We start from the raw sequence: 19,403 nt of genomic DNA, 5'->3' as shown, positions 1-19,403 counted from the left end.
AATGTGCCTGGTGTATGATATACTGTGACTACAGACATCAGACATTACACCAGCCACATTGTATCCTGTATATAATATCTAATGTCTGTACACACAGTATATTACATCCAGTGTAGAGGAGAAAATGTGCCTGGTGTATGATATACTGACTACAGACATCAGATATTACACCAGCCACATAGTATCCTGTATATAATATCTAATGTCTGTACACACCGTATATTACATCCAGTGTACAGGAGAAAATGTGCCTGGTGTATGATATACTGACTGCAGACATTAGATATTACACCAGCCAGATAGTATCCTGTATATAATATCTAATGTCTGTGCACACAGTATATTACATCCAGTATACAGGAGAAAATGTGCCTGGTGTATGATATACTGTGACTGCAGACATCAGATATTACACCAGCCACATAGTATCCTGTATATAATATCTAATGTCTGTGCACACAGTATATTACATCCAGTGTACAGGAGAAAATGTGCCTGGTGTATGATATACTGACTACAGACATCAGATATTACACCAGCCACATAGTATCCTGTATATAATATCTAATGTCTGTGCACACAGTATATTACATCCAGTGTACAGGAGAACATGTGCCTGGTGTATGATATACTGACTACAGACATCAGATATTACACCAGCCACATAGTATCCTGTATGTAATATCTAATGTCTGTGCACACAGTATATTACATCCAGTGTACAGGAGAAAATGTGCCTGATGTATGATATACTGACTGCAGACATCAGATATTACACCAGCCACATAGTATCCTGTATGTAATATCTAATGTCTGTGCACAAAGTATATTACATCCAGTGTACAGGAGAAAATGTGCCTGGTTTATGATATACTGACTACAGACATCAGATATTACACCAGCCACATAGTATCCTGTATATAATATCTAATGTCTGTGCACACAGTATATTACATCCAGTATACAGGAGAAAATGTGCCTGGTGTATGATATACTGACTGCAGACATCAGATATTACACCAGCCACATAGTATCCTGTATATAATATCTAATGTCTGTGCACACAGTATATTACATCCAGTGTACAGGAGAAAATGTGCCTGATGTATGATATACTGACTGCAGACATCAGATATTACACCAGCCACATAGTATTCTGTATATAATATCTAATGTCTGTGCACACAGTATATTACATCCAGTATACAGGAGAAAATGTGCCTGGTGTATGATATACTGACTACAGATATCAGATATTACACCAGTCACATAGTATCCTGTTTATAATAACTAATGTCTGTGCACACAGTATATTACATCCAGTATACAGGAGAAAATGTGCCTAGTGTATGATATACTGACTACAGACATCAGATATTACACCAGCCACATAGTATCCTGTATATAATATCTTATATCTGTGCACACAGTATATTACATCCAGTGTACAGGAGAAAATGTGTCTGGTGTATGATATACTGACTGCAGACATCATATATTACACCAGCCACATAGTATCCTGTATATAATATCTAATGTCTGTGCACACAGTATATTACATCCAGTGTACAGGAGAAAATGTGCCTGGTGTATGATATACTGACTGCAGACATCAGATATTACACCAGCCACATAGTATCCTGTATATAATATCTAATGTCTGTGCACACAGTATATTACATCCAGTGTACAGGAGAAAATGTGCCTGGTGTATGATATACTGACTGCAGACATCAGATATTACACCAGCCACATAGTATCCTGTATATAATATCTAATGTCTGTGCACACAGTATATTACATCCAGTATACAGGAGAAAATGTGCCTGGTGTATGATATACTGACTGCAGACATCAGATATTACACCAGCCTCATAGTACACTGTATATAATATCTAATGTCTGTGCACACAGTATATTACATCCAGTGTACAGGAGAAAATGTGCCTGGTGTATGATATACTGACTGCAGACATCAGATATTACACCAGCCTCATAGTACACTGTATATAATATCTAATGTCTGTGCACACAGTATATTACATCCAGTGTACAGGAGAAAATGTGTCTGGTGTATGATATACTGACTGCAGACATCATATATTACACCACTCACATAGTATTCTGTATATAATATCTAATATCTGTGCACACAGTATATTACTAGTGTTGAGCCACCCCCGTAGTGTTCGAGTTCGGTTCGGTTCGTCGAACACCCGTGTGTTCGCCGAACTGTTCGTCGAACTGTTCGTCGAACACCTTCAAACACCGTTAAAACCAATGGCAGGCAAACAAAAACACATAGAAACACATAGAAAACACCTTCAAAGGTGTCCAAAAGCTGACAAACTGCTCTGAAGACACAACTAACACATGGAAAAGTAACAAGTACATATAGTCATGCGAAAAGAAAAGAGGTGGAGGAGTAAAAGGAGGGGGAGACACAGATATAGGCATGTCATGCCCTTCTAAAATCCAAAAAGTGAGAAGCCGACACGTTCAGTCCGCTCCTGCCCATGCCACCTCCGTGTCGCCGGGTTTGTGCCAGAGCCGCGGTGAACCCTGACGGCCAGCCCCCCTCTCCCAATACTGGTGCCTGTCCGCTGGTGGGTCGAGCGAGCCCCCCTGTGGTGGAGGCAGCTCTAAGCTTTTTAATTTAAATTGTCTCTCTAATTTGAATGAATACACTTTAAATCCATTTACAAGGATCTATTGGAGGGCAAGTCTCATGCCAGCAGCCGCGTAATTCCACCTCCAGTAGCGTCCACTAAAGCTGCTGCAGTTAAAAAGCTTTTATAAGGATCGAGCTCGGCTGTCCACCGCAAGGCATCCTACTGCCAGTCCCAGCCCCTATGCCTTGGGGTGCCTCCTGATGCTCTTCACTGAGTATCCCGTGGTCCCGAAGCATTTCCTTTGAAAAAATTAAGTGTCAAAACTACAGGTGGAGTAGCTTGCTTAACAGCCGGGATAATCCGCTGACTAGCAGACACTGCTACTAGGCACAAAGTATTTCCTGGGCTAGATGCAGTTAAACATTTGTAATTAGATACTCTCGTTGGATGCTGAGAAAGCATTCCATAGAGTCTCCTGGCACGCCATATATGATTCTCTTAAAAAGCTTGGGGTAGGGGTCTAGGGGACCCTTTTATAGCCAAAATCACGGCCCTGTATCGCAATACGTCACCTAGGCTGAAGATAAATGGAACTGTATTACCCTGAGGGCTCGGTTGCTACAGAGGTATTGCACCTCACCCAGGGGTGTGATATCTCACTCTCAGGTAAGGATGGAGTGTGGATCAGGACCCGACACCTGCATGCATTACACCACATTGCCGTGGGGCAGGGCGACCAATATGCCCCTGAGATGGGCATGACAGTCCCTGTCCCTGGCTGGAATGGGGGGAGGGAACACTGAGGAAGGGAAACCCTGTAGTGCAGGAGCAGGGAGGAAGCAGTTCCTGGGTGCATTGAGAAGGGAGTATAAAAGGTGGGCACCATCTTAGTTCAGTGCAGAGAAGTCTGAGCAGAAGTGGCAGGGAGCAGGGGCTCTGCATGAGCTCTGCTCCGGAGGCGGGCCTAGTAACAGAGGCCCAGGCCTGGAAGAGGGAGAAGGAAGGAAGAGGAGCGGAGAAGGCTCCAGGAACGAGGAACGAAGGGATCCCAGGGGTGCGGACGGGCGAGTCGCCACCGCACGCCCGAATCCACCTGCGTGGAGGGGTCAGGCCAAAGGGGGAGACTGGTCCCCGAAACTAGTGGAGGCAGGAAACGACCCTCAGCTAGAAACAGGAGGCTGTGACATTTTATGTGGCGCAGCCCCTCGCTACACCCGCTAGGAAGGCACCACATAGGGTCAGGGAAACTGGCGCCAAGTTTACCAAGAGGAGGCCCGAGGCAGCCGGACAGAAGGGTTGGTAAGAAAGGCCAGACAAAGGACACACAAAGGGGGTCCTGTGAAGCGCTCCAAAGTTATCTGGGAGTTGTCTGAGCCCCTCACCTGGTGAGCACAGTACGACGTGGGCAGCCGTTACCTGCAGACGTGGTCTGGATAATAAGAACTGTGAGTAAAGGCCCTGGACTGCATCACTGACTCCGTGTCGTTACTGCTGCTGCCCTGCACCATCACCCCCATCCTCCGCATACACTGCCCTGAGGCTATACTCCTCCCGTGGGGAGTTATGCTACGCTCTGCTGCACCCACAACACCAGCCTCAGCGGTCTGCCCTGGAGCGGCGGTTCACTCTGACCTCAATCCACAGGTGGCGTAGTTGGACATTTAAACATCAAAACCACATAAATAGTTCCGCCACTGGTTTGACCGCCCTGAGCCACGGAACCGGGTCGCCGCCACGGAGACTACAACCACCAGCATCCACCAAAAAGGGTCCGGCTCCGGGTGTCCCAAGGCCCAGGGGGCGCGTCAGAACATTTTCATCACCTTTCACAATCACCAATGGGACAAGGCAGGGATGTCCTCTGTCCCCTCTCTTATACATCCTAGTGACGGAGCACCTGCTCTCATCAATTCGCCATAACCCCAATATTAGGTGGATTGAGGTGGGAGGCACCGAGTACAAGTGCTCTCTATTTGCTGATGATGTCCTAGTATATATAACTCAATCACATATATCCATCCATGCTGTTATGGCTGAAATAGATCACTTTGTTACATGGTCAAATTTTAAAATCAATGCAGCGAAGTCTGAGGCCCTCGATGTCTCCCTCCCCAAATCCATATAGAATTCCATCCAGTCCAACTTTCCCTTTGCCTGGCCCTCACAGGGTATCAAATACTTAGGAATTCCTATTCATAGAGACCTCTCCCATCTGTTATTTTAATTTTGGGCCCTTTATTGAACAACTCCATACAGACCACGGTTGGCAAGTTAGAACTGTAAGATTCACTACGTGAACCACTGGTGTTTTGTGGAAAAGCACATGTACACTGTGTTCCAAATTATTATGCAAAAAGTGTTTAGGAGTGATAAGGGAAGAATTTGTTTGTTTGTCAGTTAAACTCATTGATGGTGATGTGTGTCAGGGCTCTTTATATCACTGTAAGCAATTGCAGACACCTGTGCTAATTAGTTTGGCAGGTGTGTCCAATGAAAGGCAAGACTACTTAAGAAGGCTGTCTCACATTATTAAGCAGCCTACATTTTCTGCCAAAATAGGAAAGAAAAAGGATGTGTCGGCTGCTGAGAAGCAACAAATTGTGCAGTGTTTAGGTCAAGGCATGACTACAATCAACATTGTGCGATGATCAGGATGAAGTGTCTTGGCAATCAAGAAGTATGTAGCTGATTCACAGTACACACGTGTGCGTGCTGATAAGGGCAAATTGAGGACTCTTTCCTACAGGCAATTACGTCAGGTTAAAAGAGCAGCGGCAAAAAAGCCTTGTCATAGCAGCAGACAAGTTTTTGAAGCTGCTGGTGCCTCCAACGTCCCCCGAACAACAAGATGCAGGGTCCTTCAGAGGTTTTCAGCTGTGCATACGCCATCCTGTCGGCCTCCTCTATCCACTTCACACAAGCAGAAACGGCTCCAGTGGGCCAAACATTACATAAAGACTGATTTCAAAACTGTTTTGTTCACGGATGAGTGCCGTGCAGCGCTCGATGGTCCAGATGGATGGAGTGGAGGATGGCTGGTTGATGGACACCCCACGCAAACACGGCTACAGCGCCACCAAGGAGGAGGTGGAGTAATGTTTTGGGCTGGAATCATGGGGAGAGAGATTGTCGGCACCTTTAGGATCCCTGAAGGCGCTAAAGATGAACTCCATAATGTATGTGGATTTTCTCAAACAGCACTTCCTGCCATGGTTCAAGAAGAAGAACCGTGTATTTCACAGCAAGATCATTTTTTTGCATGATAATGCACCATCTCATGCTGCACATAAAACATCTGCATCTCTGGCTGATATGGGCATAAAAGGGGACAAACTTATGGTGTGACCCCCATGCTCCCCTGACCTCTACCCCATTCAGAACCTCTGGAGCATCATCAAAAGGAGTGTCTATGATGGCGGGAGGCAGTTCACATCTAAGCAACAGCTCTGGGAGGGTATTCTGTCCTCATGCAAAACAATTGAAGCAGAAACCATCCAAAACCTGACAAATTCAATGGACGAGAGAGTTCAGAAGCTCCTTTCGAACAAGGGGTCCTATGTGAAAATGTAACATCACCTAGAATAAAGTTTTGAGTTGAAAACTGTTTGATTTCAGTTTCTAATAACCTGCTAATGCTTATAATTTCAAAAATGAGCATTTTTTTGGTCTTTATTAAAATGAAAAGGTTGATCGAAAAGTTTGGGGGATCTAAGAGTGTGGCAACCCAGTAGTCATGATTACTTCGAATTCTGACAATATGAGGGTCATGTTGCAGGTAGTGCAGCAAGAAGGCACTTATGTGTCTTGCGCATCTCGGAGCCCCAAAATTATTTTCCGGGCTAGATGCAGCTAAAAATTATTATTAATTTTAAATCTGGTGGAGCTTAGTATAGATGGCCTAATAGGATCAGTGCTGCACACTGCTACAAAGCCCAAATTATTTTCCAGCCAAGATACAGATAAACATGATTAGTAATTTTAAATCTGGTGAAGCTTATTATAGATGGCCTAATAGAATCAGTGCTGCACACACTGCTACAAAGCCCAAATTATTTTCCAGCCAAGATACAGATAAACATGATTAGTAATTTGAAAGCTTAAAATGGTTGGTACGGTGATTTTAACCAATCATCCATCTTTTACTCTCCCCAGGATGACACAGGGGTAGAAAAGTCGTTTCGGATCCATGATTTCTTCATCTTTATGAACGTGAGTCTGTCTACATTATAAGTGGAGAGCCGCGTGCGCTTATCTGTCAGCACACCACCAGCAGCGCTGAACACACGTTCAGACAGAACGCTGGCTGCGGGGCATGACAAGATCTCCAAGGCGTAAGTGGCTAGCTCCGGCCATTTATCCAGATTGGAAGCCCAAAAAGAGCAAGGGTCCAGTGACACAGTCATGGCTTCAATGTTTACTTGGAGATACTCCTGTACCATCGTCTCTAGGCGTTGACTATGTGTCAGACTTCTTGTCTCCTGTGGCCTTGCAAAGGATGGGCTAAAAAAGTGGTGAAATGATTGCGCAAAATTGATGTTACCAGCAGATACTGTGGTTCTGTTATGGTTTGAGTGCTGAACACTTGACGGTCCCACGGTTGGCAAGTTGGAACTGTGAGATTCACTACGTGCACCACTGGTGTTTTGTGGAAAAGCACATGTAAGATTCTGCAATAGTCTCTGCTGATACTCCTGCATGCGTGCATCCCTTTCTATGGCAGGAATAATTTCTGCAAATTTACTTTTGTACCGGGGATCTAACAGTGTGGCAACCCAGTAGTCAGGATTATTTCTAATTCTCCCAATTCGAGGGTCATGTTGCAGGTAGTGCAGCAAGAAGGCACTCATGTGTGTTGCGCATCCAGGAGCACCAAGTCCCTGTTGTGTTGGTGGCGAGGTAACAATCATGCTTCCTTCCTCTGTCCTCTCCCCCCAACCTCGCACAACAGAAATGTGATCAAGGTCTCCCTCATCTGATGAGTCTTCCATCAGTTCGTCCTCCACTTCTTCCTGGGCTCCTGCACCTTCCTCACTAGTTTGACTGCTACCATGCGCCCTGGTAAAACCATCTCCCCCACCCTCACATGCCTGCCGCCTTGGTGCTGCCGACCGTCTGAATCTTGCAGATGTTAGCCCTTCCGCATACAACTCCTCCTCCTCTACTTCCTCCACCTCCTCTTGTGCCACCACCTGACTCCGAATTCTGTTTAACATGTGCTCCAGCATGTAAATCACCGGAATAGTCATGCTGATAATGGCATCGTCAGCACTAAACATCTTCGTCGCCACTTCAAAACTGTGCAGAAGGGTGCATAGGTCCCTGATCTGAGACCACTCCTCCAGCGTGATTTGCCCCACGTCTGGATCTCGTTGGCCCAGGCTATACGTCAGAACGTATTGCACCAGGGCTTGTCGGTGCTGCCACAGTCGCTGCAACATGTGCAGAGTTGAATTCCACCGGGTAGGCACATCGCATTTTAGCCGGTGAAGTGGCAGGCCCAACGACTTCTGTAGAGATGTAAGTCGCTGAGCTGCGAGATGCGAACGGTGGAAGTGAGCACACAGCGACCGTGCCCTCTGCAGAAGGCCATCTAGTCTGGGATAGTGGGCTAAAAATTGCTGGACAACCGGGTTCAATACATGAGCCATACAAGGCACGTGTGTGACATTGCCCCGGCGAAGGGCCGCACCCAGGTTTGCAGCATTGTCGCACACGGCCTTCCCTGGTTTCAGGTCCAGTGGAGACAACCATTCATGAAATTGGTTCTCCAGAGCTGACCACAACTCCTCAGCTGTGTGACTCACATTTCCCAGACATTTCAAAGTAAAAACCGCCTGATGACGTTTAGCCCTACTGCCAGCATAGTAAGGAGGTGTGCAGGATCCCTTCTGCGCAGTTAGAAAGCTTGTGGCATGACCAGACAGGCTTTGGGTGCAGGTGGAAGACCGAGAGGAGGTTGAGGAGGCAGAAGCAGTGGAGGAACTTTGACATAAAGAAGATTGACGCACAACTCGTGGGGACGGCAAGACTTGGACAGCAGCCCCTTGTCCTGCTGTCACCATAGTTACCCAGTGCCCAGTCAGCGACATGTAACGCCCCTGTCCATGCCTACTCGTCCAAGTGTCTGTGGTGAAATGCACCCTGTCACACACAGAGTTTCTCAAAGAAGCGGTGATGTTGTGTGCGACATGCTGGTGGAGCGCAGGCACACCTTTCTTTGAGAAGTAGTGCCGACTGGGCATCTGGTACTGGGGCACTGCGACGGACATAAGGTCTCGAAAATCTTCTGTGTCCACCAGGCGGAAAGGCAGCATTTCTGTAGCCAAGAGCTTGCAGATGGTGAAATTCAACCTCTTAGCTTTCTCATGGCTAGGAGGAAATGGTCTTTTACTTGTCCACATCTGAGGGACCGAGGGCTGGCTATTGTGCTTAGACGGGGTTGATAAGGGTGTCCCCGGCAAACTGCCGGTCTGTGAGGAAGATGCAGGCGGACATGTTAGGTTGCCTTGATCCAAAGGTGGTGCTATCGATGTCGGACAGCGCTCAACACCAGCTGGTGTTACCACCTCCAAAGAAAATGATGACCTGCCAATCACGCGGGCTGTTGCGGATAAAGAGGTGGCAGGTCTGCGCCCCAAAACAGGTGTGACTGCTGTCCCCCCAGTCACAGAGGATGAAGAGGCCGCGGATGCACAAGATATGGCAGACGGTGGTTGGCCCGGCCGGCTAGGCCGCATTGTAGCACACTGAGCTTCCCACTGCAACTTATGCTTCATGTCCATGTGCCGGTTCATGCATGAAGTACTCAAACTATGTATTTTTTGGCCTCTACTTAGCTTTTGCTGACAAATGTTACAGATAACACGAGTTGGGTCATCTTTATCGATCTGAAAAAATGCCCAGGCTATGCAAGACTTAGCACCCTTGCGACCTGAAGAGCCACCACGACTTGTGGTGAGAGGCAGAGTTGTGTTTGAGGATGTGTGTCACCCTACCTGGATGCCACAAGTGTAATAAAGCTGTGTCTGAGAGCAAGGGGGAGGTTCTCTGGTCAGGGGAACATTAGCATGCAATGCCTCCTGTCTCAGGCCAGTAGGGGGAGCTGGCTGCCCCTATAAAAGCTGGTACTGGGGACAGGGTTAGGGAGAACTGGATTGCCTGTCTCAGCTTTGAGACGTGTCCCAGAGTGGAGCAGGGACAGAAAGTTGATTGTGTAGCACCCTGAGGATTCGGCTGCTACAGGAGTATTGCACCTCAGCCAGAGGTGTGATATTCCACTCCCGGGTAAGGATGGAGTGTGGAACTGAGCTCGGTAGGCTGCATGCACTACATACATCCCGTTTCCGAGGGGCAGGCCGACGGTACTCCCACTTAGAAATGTGCAGGTACGACCGAGTCTGTCCCTGGCTGGAGTGGGAGGGGGTTGGAACATCCCTGTAGTGTAGGGGCAGATAGGGGGAGCAGTCTGGGTAGTGATAGGAGCTCATTGGGTGCTGGTCACCTGAGCTCACACATAGAGGGATATATAAGGAGGGCACCAACTAAGATCAGGGTCAGTTGTAGAGCACAAGTCAGATGCAGAGCAAGAGAGCAAGTCTGCAAGCAGAGAGGAAGAACAGAGGAGAAGAGTGGCCCAGAGTGAGAGAGGAGCAGAGAAGGAGTACCCAGAGGGGGAAAGCAGAGAGAGGACCCCAAGAACCCAAATTAAAACACCGGGTGAGGAGTCAGCAAAAGGGTACCGGATCCCAAACTGGTGGGGGCAAAAACACACCCTAGCCAGAGACCGGAGGCCGTGGGCAGCATCTGCCACGGCCACCCACCACATCCACCCCGAAGGCAAACCACGTGGAGGGTCAGGGAACCCAAGGCCAAGGGTCTCCCAACAGAAGGCCCGCGGGAGCTGGACCTAGGTGGATCCCTGGTGGGGACGGCTGAAGAAAGGACAGAGGGAGAGCTCAGGGCCACGCTCCGGACTTGTTTGGGGGTTGGCCGGATCCAGGACCTGGTGGACGCAGCACGGCTCGGGTGGTCACTTGAAGCTGGAGTGACCGGAACATCTGCAGTAAGTAAACACCCTAAACTGCACAACCCGACTCTGTCTTTAATTGCCGTCTGCACTGCATCACCACAACCCCCATCCTCTGCACCTGTCCCCCTGAGGCTATACCCCTCCCGATGGGGGTTATCCTACCAAGCTGCACCACACCATCAGCCTCAGCGGACCCTGCTGCAGCGGCGGCCACAGTGACCGCAACACAACGGGTGGCGTAGTCGACATGAAGAACTTTACAACATCTGTAGGACTGCCACATAACACTGAGTTTGACACCCTGGGCACGGGCCGGGTCACAGCCGCTCGGAGACTACAACCCCCATCTGATCCGGTGCCGGGTATTCCCCTGAAAAGGAATATGTCCCAGGGGGCGCGTCAACTTTGGCGTAGTCGGCAGGATTACGTGCCCGCAACAACCGGGTACTGCGTGCCTGAGGAAAAGAACACCGTTACCTCAAAAAGAAGTCTCCTGCCGGTCCCGGAGGGTCCACGCCATCGGACTCCATCACCAGTCGTTTCCCGCCGGTTGTCCGCCATTAACAGCTTGTTCCCGCCATCTGCCGAGTTTCCCGCCACTGGGCGACGATTCCCGCCATTTCCAGCTTTTTCCCGCCTTGGAAGAGCAGCGGACGCCATTATGGGCGTGCCAAAGGAGGGCAGGAGGCCACTTCCCATCGTGGGCCGGGACCGAAAATGGCGCCAAAGGTGGAAACCGCCCCCACCAACAGAGACTGTGATGTTCGAGGTGTCGGTCAGCGTGCAAGAACTGCCCCTGGAGCTGACAATCACCGAGTTGCCCCGGGACCGCCCTCGAAGTGGGAGGAGACTGAACAAAAGAACGAAGATGGGTGTCGCCTGGAGTAGTCTGGAGCGAGCGCACCCGGAGACAAGGAGTGTGGAGCGAGAGCACCCGGAGACGAGCAGTCGAAAGAGAGCTGACCCGGGAATGGAGAAAGAGCAGAGCAGCACCGGCCCGCTGGCCAGGAGCCTGCTAGAAGAAGAGCAGAGCAGCACCGACCCGATGGTCAGGAGCCTGCTAGAATCCACGACCCCACTAGGCCTAGTGGAGGTCCTAGCACAACTCCCCCGAGACCGGGAGTGTGCACAAACTGCCCTGGAGGGCCTCGCACGGAGGATGGCCCGGGTACAGCGCGAGATATTGGCAGAGTGGAGCCGGGAGATGGCCCAGCAAGCTGAGAACCGTCAACGGAGCACGCTACCCTGGAAGAGGAAACAGACCGCCTCTGAGGATGGCGCGGGAGGACCAAAGGCCGGAGACGGCGCTGAAAAGGGAGCCGAACGCATGGAGGCAGGTAAAGGGGACGCCTATACCCCATACCGGGAGACCGCTTACCTGCCCCAGCTCCCCGTCGCAGAGCCCGAAAGTCCCCCTGCTGTGCCCGTAGCCGCCATGTCACCGCTATGGACTAGGCCCCGACCGGAAGCCGCCGCAGCGACCCCTGTGACGTCACACGCCTCGACCCGGAGCGTGACTAAGCAGGAAGAGCCTCCGGCCTGGTCGCAAGGCCTAGTACCCCCGGGCGCCGCATCACCAACAGCGCCCCCTACCTCCGCGGAGCCTCCGGCCTGGTCGCAAGGCCAGGTAGCCCAGGGCGCCGCCGTATTAACGGTGCCCTTCACCTTCCAGATGCCCCAGGCCTGGCCGCAAGGCCTGGGCAACCCGGGCGTTGCCACCACCGCGCCCGCGCCCGCAAAACCAAGGGTGCCACATCTGGGGGAGGACTTGTTCAACCAGCTCACATGGCCGGACGGGCGGCCCTTCACCTGGCCCGAAGAGTTCTATGAGCTGGAGCGGCAGCAGAGACTAGGGCCCTTGTGTGAGCCCCTGATTCCGGCTCCGAAGCCCGTGGCACGGGTCTCGCCTCCTCTGGAAGAAGCCCAATTTGCGTGGGACCCCACGGGGGAAGATCTAATGGGGTTCACCGGAGAGACCCGGGCAGCTGCAGCAGAGCGCACTGAGTGCTGCCGGCAGCAGCTCGCGGAGTTCGCAAGGGAGCGGGAAGAGAGGCGGGTCCGAGAACAACAGGCCCAAATCCGGAGTGCCGAGCAGAAGAGCCGGACCAGGAGGGACCCCCGTGCAGCGCATCGTCCCCGCACCATCGGGACGGTGATTAAGTTCAACCAGCAGCATGGGTGGGGCTTCATTCGGGACCGTAACACCCTCGGTGACGTTTTTGTAACGCGCAGAGACGTCGAATCCCATCTACCGGAGGGTCACAGAGGTCGTGACCTCTACATCGGAGACGAGGTCACCTTCACCCGGCACAAGTGTGCCAAAGGACCCTATGCCCTCCACGTGCATCGCCTGACGGAGGAGGAGTTGCGGTGCGAGGGGGAGGAGCAAGAGGACCCGGACGGGTCTGAAGCTACAGAAACGATCCTCAAAGCAAGAGCAGGAGGACGCCGTCGTTGAGGACGGTAGTGAAAGAGACTGTACATAGTTACCCGTATGGGTACCAAGTTGCTGCAAATATAGTCCCCGTTGGGACCAGCAGATGTGAACTGTTTACCCGTTTGTCCCTTTATCCCACAGGCTGAGGACTGTGAGCAGCCATCCCTTTCCCTCTTTACCTGGCCGAGGACTGAGAGCGGCCACTTACCCCTGTATATAGTTGCGCTTCCTAAAGCGCCCCCTACTGGTTTTAGAAGAAAACCACCTTTGAGCAAAGGACTGTCGCATTTTGCCCGGTCATCAGTTGTAGAGTGACCGGAGGAGAAGCAAGAAGAGTCTACGTGAATGTTATTTATATATATATTTATATAGTGTTTTATATGAAGTTTATGTGTTTCGTTATTATGAAAAATTTGTATGTTTTGGTGTTTTGTCTTTACAGCCCGAGGACGTGCTGTGGTTTACCAGGGGGGAATGTAGCACCCTGAGGATTCGGCTGCTACAGGAGTATTGCACCTCAGCCAGAGGTGTGATATTCCACTCCCGGGTAAGGATGGAGTGTGGAACTGAGCTCGGTAGGCTGCATGCACTACATACATCCCGTTTCCGAGGGGCAGGCCGACGGTACTCCCACTTAGAAATGTGCAGGTACGACCGAGTCTGTCCCTGGCTGGAGTGGGAGGGGGTTGGAACATCCCTGTAGTGTAGGGGCAGATAGGGGGAGCAGTCTGGGTAGTGATAGGAGCTCATTGGGTGCTGGTCACCTGAGCTCACACATAGAGGGATATATAAGGAGGGCACCAACTAAGATCAGGGTCAGTTGTAGAGCACAAGTCAGATGCAGAGCAAGAGAGCAAGTCTGCAAGCAGAGAGGAAGAACAGAGGAGAAGAGTGGCCCAGAGTGAGAGAGGAGCAGAGAAGGAGTACCCAGAGGGGGAAAGCAGAGAGAGGACCCCAAGAACCCAAATTAAAACACCGGGTGAGGAGTCAGCAAAAGGGTACCGGATCCCAAACTGGTGGGGGCAAAAACACACCCTAGCCAGAGACCGGAGGCCGTGGGCAGCATCTGCCATGGCCACCCACCACATCCACCCCGAAGGCAAACCACGTGGAGGGTCAGGGAACCCAAGGCCAAGGGTCTCCCAACAGAAGGCCCGCGGGAGCTGGACCTAGGTGGATCCCTGGTGGGGACGGCTGAAGAAAGGACAGAGGGAGAGCTCAGGGCCACGCTCCGGACTTGTTTGGGGGTTGGCCGGATCCAGGACCTGGTGGACGCAGCACGGCTCGGGTGGTCACTTGAAGCTGGAGTGACCGGAACATCTGCAGTAAGTAAACACCCTAAACTGCACAACCCGACTCTGTCTTTAATTGCCGTCTGCACTGCATCACCACAACCCCCATCCTCTGCACCTGTCCCCCTGAGGCTATACCCCTCCCGTTGGGGGTTATCCTACCAAGCTGCACCACACCATCAGCCTCAGCGGACCCTGCTGCAGCGGCGGCCACAGTGACCGCAACACAACGGGTGGCGTAGTCGACATGAAGAACTTTACAACATCTGTAGGACTGCCACATAACACTGAGTTTGACACCCTGGGCACGGGCCGGGTCACAGCCGCTCGGAGACTACAACCCCCATCTGATCCGGTGCCGGGTATTCCCCTGAAAAGGAATATGTCCCAGGGGGCGCGTCAACTTCACCTAAGAGGAAGTGTGGCAGTAGGAGAGAGCCACCAGCCAGAGACAAGAGGCGAAGAGAGCCTGTCTTGGCAGAGAAAAGACTTAATTTTACCAGACTTTGGTGTCTGAGGCTGGAAGGATTCCACATCCCCCAGCAGAGAACCAGTCCGCAAGGGACTGTACATTCCTTGGCCTAAGAAGCCTGGAGGCCCTGCCACAACCGAAGGGACCAGTAAAGCCGTACAAGGCTGGGAGCAGAAAGGAACCCACGTCGCAGGCCATACAGGCGAGAAAGCACGGAAAGCTCGGAAACGTGGGCTGTTATCCTATCAGGAAGAGATAGTCAGAAGGAGCGCAGAAAGCACGGTAGGCCTACACCCTCACCCTGACCAGGGCCAATTTCCCCGTTGCTCTCAGACATCCAGGTCCCCTCCTAGCTGGGACTGTTTGTGGGTCAGTTTACCTGTTTAGTAAAGACTAGAGATGAGCGTTGTTCTACTCGAACTGTTCGCCAATCTCAAATTCGAGCTGTTTTGGGCGGTGTTCGAGCCGGTCGGCGAACACGAACAATTTGAGAAAAATTCGGCTGTTCGAGGTTATGTTCGATAACTGTTCGTGCACCAAAATCATAACTGGATTTTTTCTCAGTAATGATGAAAATTAATGTTAATACGCAGTTTGAGTGTACAGCGGGGTGGGGGGAGGGGCAGGGGATGGATCTCTGCAGGAACAATGAAGATCTCCATTTTTTTTTCTCTTTCCCGCATTTGCAGTGGGGAGGTGCAATCTGTCAGCCTATCAGCAGCGCACACACGGAGCGAAGTGCTTTTTTTCACACAAGCAAGGGCATGTGTCATTGGCAGTGTATGTCACATGTCCTTGCCCTATAAGACCAAGCCATTTTCCCCGTCGCCACCATTTTCTCACTGCTGCAGCTGCGTGTTAGACGGCACCGCTGTTGCTGTGTGCGCTATACCTTGTTAATTTCAAGCCAATTTTCACACAAATATACAGATAGCTTGGGAGTAGGGAATAGTTGTGATTGCAGTCCTTTTAAGGACTAGGTTACAGCATTTCCTACGACTTTTATCAGGGAGGTCTGTGCTCTTAAATAGATAGGTTGTGGGAGTAAAGACTAATTGTAATTGGAGTCCTTTTCAGGACTAGGTTACATGAGTTCCTATCAGTTTTTGCCAGGCAGGTCTGTGCCAGTGCTGTGCAAGTTTTTTTCACAGCATTTGGCTGAATCTAGCAAAGCTAATCCTTTTTGGCCTATTGCAGAGTGTGTTAGTCAGTGGAGTAGCCTATCTGTGTTGCAAGATATACCACCTGTGTATAGAATACCAATTTTTTTACTGCACCTAGTGAAGTAAAATCTTTTGGGCATAGCATCATTCTATTAGTCCATCTATACTGACCTCCATCAGGTTGCAAACTGAATATAATTTTTTTCTGCATCTAGCTCTGAAAAAATATTTGGGCTTCTAGCAGTGTGTGGGACTTGGTCTATTAGTCCATCTATACTGACCTCCATCAGGTTGCAAATTAAAAATAATTTTTTTCTTCATTTAGCTCTGAAAAAATATTTGGGCTTCTAGCAGTGTGTGGGACTTGTTCTATTAGTCCTTCTATACTGACCTCCAGCAGGTTGCAAATTGAATATAATTTTTTTCTGCATCTAGCTCTGAAAAAATATTTGGGCTTCTAGCGGTGTGTGGGACTTGGTCTATTAGTCCATCTATACTGACCTCCATCAGGTTGCAAATTAAAAATAATTTTTTTCTGCATCTAGCTCTGAAAAAATATTTGGGCTTCCAGCAGTGTGTGGGACTTGGTCTATTAGTCCATCTATACTGACCTCCATCAGGTTGCAAATTAAAAATAATTTTTTTCTTCATTTAGCTCTGAAAAAATATTTGGGCTTCTAGCAGTGTGTGGGACTTGTTCTATTAGTCCTTCTATACTGACCTCCAGCAGGTTGCAAATTGAATATAATTTTTTTCTGCATCTAGCTCTGAAAAAATATTTGGGCTTCTAGCGGTGTGTGGGACTTGGTCTATTAGTCCATCTATACTGACCTCCATCAGGTTTCAAATTAAAAATAATTTTTTTCTGCATCTAGCTCTGAAAAAATATTAGGGCTTCTAGCAGTGTGTGGGACTTGGTCTATTAGTCCATCTATACTGACCTCCATCAGGTTGCAAATTAAAAATAATTTTTTTCTTCATTTAGCTCTGAAAAAATATTTGGGCTTCTAGCAGTGTGTGGGACTTGTTCTATTAGTCCTTCTATACTGACCTCCAGCAGGTTGCAAATTGAATATAATTTTTTTCTGCATCTAGCTCTGAAAAAATATTTGGGCTTCTAGCAGTGTGTGGGACTTGGTCTATTAGTCCATCTATACTGACCTCTATCAGGTTGCAAATTAAAAATAATTTTTTTCTTCATTTAGCTCTGAAAAAATATTTGGGCTTCTAGCAGTGTGTGGGACTTGTTCTATTAGTCCTTCTATACTGACCTCCAGCAGGTTGCAAATTGAATATAATTTTTTTCTGCATCTAGCTCTGAAAAAATATTTGGGCTTCTAGCGGTGTGTGGGACTTGGTCTATTAGTCCATCTATACTGACCTCCATCAGGTTGCAAATTAAAAATAATTTTTTTCTGCATCTAGCTCTGAAAAAATATTTGGGCTTCTAGCTGTGTGTGGGACTTGTTGTATTAGCCCATCTATACTGACCTCCATCAGGTTGCAAGCTGAATATATTTTTTTCTGCATCTACCTCTGAAAAAATATTGGGCTTCTAGCTGTGTGTGGGTCTTGTTCTATTAATCCATCTATACTGACCTCCATCAGGTTTCAAATTAAAAATAATTTTTTTCTGCATCTAGCTCTGAAAAAATATTTGGGCTTCTAGCAGTGTGTGGGACTTGGTCTATTAGTCCATCTATACTGACCTCTATCAGGTTGCAAATTAAAAATAATTTTTTTCTTCATTTAGCTCTGAAAAAATATTTGGGCTTCTAGCAGTGTGTGGGACTTGTTCTATTAGTCCTTCTATACTGACCTCCAGCAGGTTGCAAATTGAATATAATTTTTTTCTGCATCTAGCTCTGAAAAAATATTTGGGCTTCTAGCGGTGTGTGGGACTTGGTCTATTAGTCCATCTATACTGACCTCCATCAGGTTGCAAATTAAAAATAATTTTTTTCTGCATCTAGCTCTGAAAAAATATTTGGGCTTCTAGCTGTGTGTGGGACTTGTTGTATTAGCCCATCTATACTGACCTCCATCAGGTTGCAAGCTGAATATATTTTTTTCTGCATCTACCTCTGAAAAAATATTGGGCTTCTAGCTGTGTGTGGGTCTTGTTCTATTAATCCATCTATACTGACCTCCATCAGGTTGCAAACTGAATATAATTTTTTTCTGCATCTAGCTCTGAAAAAATATTTGGCCTTCTAGTAGTGTGTCGGACTTTCTCTATTAGTCCATCTATACTGACCTCCATCAGGTTGCAAATTAAAAATAATTTTTATCTGCATCTACAGTAACTCTGAAAAAATATTTGGGCTTCTAGCTGTGTGTGGGACTATTTGTATTAGTCCATCTATACTGACCTCCATCAGGTTGCAAACTGAATATATTTTTTTCTGCATCTACCTCTGAAAAAATATTTGGCCTTCTAGTAGTGTGTCGGACTTTCTCTATTAGTCCATCTATACTGACCTCCATCAGGTTGCAAATTAAAAATAATTTTTATCTGCATCTACAGTACCTCTGAAAAAATATTTGGGCTTCTAGCTGTGTGTGGGACTTGTTGTATTAGTCCATCTATACTGACCTCCATCAGGTTGCAAACTGAATATATTTTTTTCTAAATCTACCTCTGAAAAAATATTGGGCTTCTAGCTGTGTGTGGGACTTGTTCTATTAATCCATCTATACTGACCTCCATCAGGTTGCAAACTGAATATAATTTTTTTCTGCATCTAGCTCTGAAAAAATATTTGGCCTTCTAGTAGTGTGTCGGACTTTCTCTATTAGTCCATCTATACTGACCTCCATCAGGTTGCAAATTAAAACTAATTTTTATCTGCATCTACAGTACCTCTGAAAAAATATTTGGGCTTCTAGCTGTGTGTGGGACTTGTTGTATTAGTCCATCTATACTGACCTCCATCAGGTTGCAAACTGAATATAATTTTTTTCTGCATCTAGCTCTGAAAAAATATTTGGCCTTCTAGTAGTGTGTCGGACTTTCTCTATTAGTCCATCTATACTGACCTCCATCAGGTTGCAAATTAAAACTAATTTTTATCTGCATCTACAGTACCTCTGAAAAAATATTTGGGCTTCTAGCTGTGTGTGGGACTTGTTGTATTAGTCCATCTATACTGACCTCCATCAGGTTGCAAATTCAAAATAATTTTTTTCTGCATCTAACCAAGCCAATAGTTTTGGCCTAATACCACAGTTTGGCCACTCAGCTCTGCTCGGTTACCATCCATTGTTTTTTTGTGCAAACAACTCCAGAGTTGTGAATTAGTTAACCACCAAAATGAGTGGAAAAAGGCCTGCTGCTGGTGGAAAGGGGAATAGGCGTGTTGGGAAGGGGAAAAAAGGTTGTGTCCGTGGGGTAGGTG

Source organism: Phyllobates terribilis, unplaced genomic scaffold (genome assembly GCF_046119375.1).
Source record: "Phyllobates terribilis strain yellow unplaced genomic scaffold, ASM4611937v1 Scaffold_24__1_contigs__length_18792416, whole genome shotgun sequence".
NCBI classification, from domain to species: domain Eukaryota; kingdom Metazoa; phylum Chordata; class Amphibia; order Anura; family Dendrobatidae; genus Phyllobates; species Phyllobates terribilis.
The sequence above is the reverse complement of the archived record's forward strand: the minus strand, read 5'-3'. Positions refer to the sequence as shown.